Here is a 3277-nt window from a genome sequence, read left to right on the forward strand (position 1 = left end):
GAGGGGAGCGACATTAGTTCCGCCGCTGGGTGGGCGGAGGCTGGGGAAGCGCGATGGGCTGGACCGGGGCGGGGCCCGGCTGGCGGGGCGGGGCCAGGCGAAAGAGGGCAGGAATGGGGCGTGGGAGGTAGAGCGGGACCCTCAGTTGATGGACTCCGCATTGCGGGTCCCAAGCTCAGCCGGCTTTGCTGGTGTAAAGAAAAGGCGCCGAGCTGAAAGCTTCGTGGCTTCTTTTGCGTTGAGGTTAAACGTCTGTCCCCAACTTCGCCTTCCTACCTGCCAATCAGATGCCTCCTCATAGGATGCAGTCGAGACAGCATCTCCTAAGTGCAATCCTTACCTGAAACTGCTGTATCTGAGTTTAGACTTGAGGAAACATCAGACAAACTAGAAAGTGGTACTTTTTATAGGACAACTGGGCTGTCTTCAAAATTGTCAGTGATATAGGTGGATGGGATGGGGGAAGGATTGTACCAGATTAAAAGATGTTAAGTATAACGTGTGAACTTTGCCTGGATTCTGGTTGAAATTTTTAAAAGGAGTTATGAGAAGACATTCTGAGGACAATTGGGGAAATTTTGACTTTAGACAGAATGTTAGAGTTTTTGTTCAGTCGTTCAGTTGTGTCTGGCTCTTTGTGACCCCATGGTTGGAAGTCCAAGGTCAGGGTGCCAACATGGCTGGGTTCTAGTGAGGGCCCTATTCCTGCCTTACAGACCACTGCCTTCTTGCCCTGTCCTTACATGGCCTTTCTTCTGGGAGTCTGCACAGGGACAAAGGAGGGAGACAGAGACACAGCTCTCTGAGGATGCTTTTTTTTTGCCAGGCCTCAAGGCATGCAGGATCCTAGTTTTCCAGCCAGGGATTGAACTTGGGCTCTATGCAGTGGAAGTGCAGCGTCTTAACCACCAAACCACCAGGAAATTCCCTTCTGTATGTTTTTAATACAAGGTTGGGAGTAGGGAGCAGGATATTGGAAATCATGCTGTGTTCAAATTCAAGGTTCATAACTGTGAGCTTGGTTAAATTTCTTAACCTCTTCTACACTCTAAAAACAAGGATAACATGGTTGTTGTAAAAGTGAAATAATTTGCTTGCTCGTAAGTCCTCCTTGAATGCCAGAGCTGCTGTCAGTTGAGTCTCCTCGGTGGTTACATCTTCCCCAGATTCAGTCCATGTTTGCCAACACCGTCATGCACAAGGCTCTGGGCTGAAGAGGGCTGTTGTAAGCCCAGCTTGCTCTTCTCCTCCACTGCTGACAAAGCCACGATACGAGCCCTGTAAAGTGCCTGACCCAGCAGCTCAAGCTGTTAACAGTGGGGCTGAGATGTGAAGCCCAGTGACTGCAGGGTAACAGGCAGACTGCGGGGAGAACACCTACATGTTTGGCTCCGTGAGGTTCACAGGGGATGGGAGGGGAGAGCCTTTGGGAACTGAGAGGTACAGGCAGGTGTGGAGCCCCGGCCCATGGAGAGCAGGTCTCTGCCCCACATGCAGCTCCTGGCTCCTACTGCCACACTTGTGCCCACGGAGGTGTGCTATCGGTTTACACTCAGGGACACAGAAATGTCCTGAAATGTGACCCACCTTCCAAGAACCCTGGACCTCTGCTGTGTCTGCTTCACTCGCAATCTCCAAAGGGTCTCTTTCTTCATAAATAATGTGGAATCAGGCCACTCCCAGGATCGAGAGAGATAACCTGAAGACCAAACCAGCCTTTCCTGTTTGGAATGTCTGGGTCCTCCAGACCCAAGCCTGGGAAGCCAACTAGGAACCTCATATGTTCGCATCACCCAAGGAATCTTTGGACTTAGTTGCTTTGCAGCATGTGGGATCTTAGTTCCCCAACCAGGGATCAAACCTGCATCCTCTGCATTGCAGTGAGTTCTTAACCACTGAACCACCAGCGAAGTCCCTCACCTGAGTAATCTTTGAGAGTTGACAAACTTCTAGACAGGCTGCTGCTGGATCTCTGAAAATATTCAACTTGTGCATCAAAGGATACCATATCAACAGAGTGAAAGGTAAACCCAAGAAGTGGGGGAAAATATCTGCCAGGTGGGTACCTGATAAGGGGTTAATATCCAGAATATATAAAGAAGTCACTGACCAACAGCAACACAACCTGATTTTTAAAACGCAGAAAAGACTTGAGTAGACATTTCTCCAAAGAAGACAATATGGCCAACAACATGTTAAAAGGTGCTCCACACCACTAGCCATTAGGGAAATGCAAGTCAAAACCAGTGAGATAACACCGCACATCCGTTAGGATGTGTGTCATGTATGTATGTGTAATGTATGTACATGTAACAAGTGCTGGTGAGAACATGGAGAAATTGGAACTCTTGTGCACTGTTGGTGTGTGTTAGTCACTCAGTCATGTCCGACTCTTTGCAACCCCATGGATTGTAGCACACCAGGCTCTTCTGTGCATGGGATTCTCCAGGCAGGAGTACCAGAGCAGGTTGCCATTTCCTTCTCCAGCACTGTTGGAATGTAGGAATGTAAAATGGTGCAGCCAACTATGGAAAACAGTATGGAGGTTCCTCAAAAGTTAAAAATAGACCTACCATCTGATCTAGCAATTCCACTTCTGAGTATATATCCAAAAGTGAAAGCAGAGACTTGAAGAGGAATTTGTACACCCATGTTCATTATTTGCAATGCCCTTCAAGTGGGAGGAATGCAAGTGTTCGCTGATGGATGAACAGATAAAGGAAAGTGGTCTATACAGTGGTCTGTTCTTCAGCCTTAAAAAGGAAGTTCTCAGACACGTTAAGTGAAACAGGGCAGTCACAAAAGGACAAATACTGGTAATTCCACTTACACAAAGTCCCTGGAGTGGTCAGATCCACAGAGACAGAAAGTAGAGTGGTGGGTGTCAGTGCCTGGGGGTGAGGAGCTGGTGTTTAAAGGGGACTGAGCTCTACTATGGGAAGCAGGGAAGGTTCTGGAGATGACAGTGGTGAAGCTTGTACACTATGAATGTGCTTAACATCACTGAATTGTACACTTCAAATTGGCTAAAATGGTCAATTTTTAAAGGATTTTTTGATGTGGACCATTTTTATTTTTAAAATTTTGTTTTCTTTTTGGCTGTGTTGAGTCAGCTTCAGCACCCAGGCTCCTTGTGGTGGCTCAGTTGTGGCACCTAGGCTTAGTTGTTCCGAGGCGTGTGGGATCTTGGTTCTTGACCAGAGATGGAACCTGCACTTTCCTGAACTGGAAGGTTGAAAATCCACCAGAACTGTCTTGATTTAGAAATAGGGCAGAC

Source organism: Bos indicus x Bos taurus, chromosome 19, assembly GCF_003369695.1.
Source record: "Bos indicus x Bos taurus breed Angus x Brahman F1 hybrid chromosome 19, Bos_hybrid_MaternalHap_v2.0, whole genome shotgun sequence".
Lineage (NCBI taxonomy): Eukaryota > Metazoa > Chordata > Mammalia > Artiodactyla > Bovidae > Bos > Bos indicus x Bos taurus.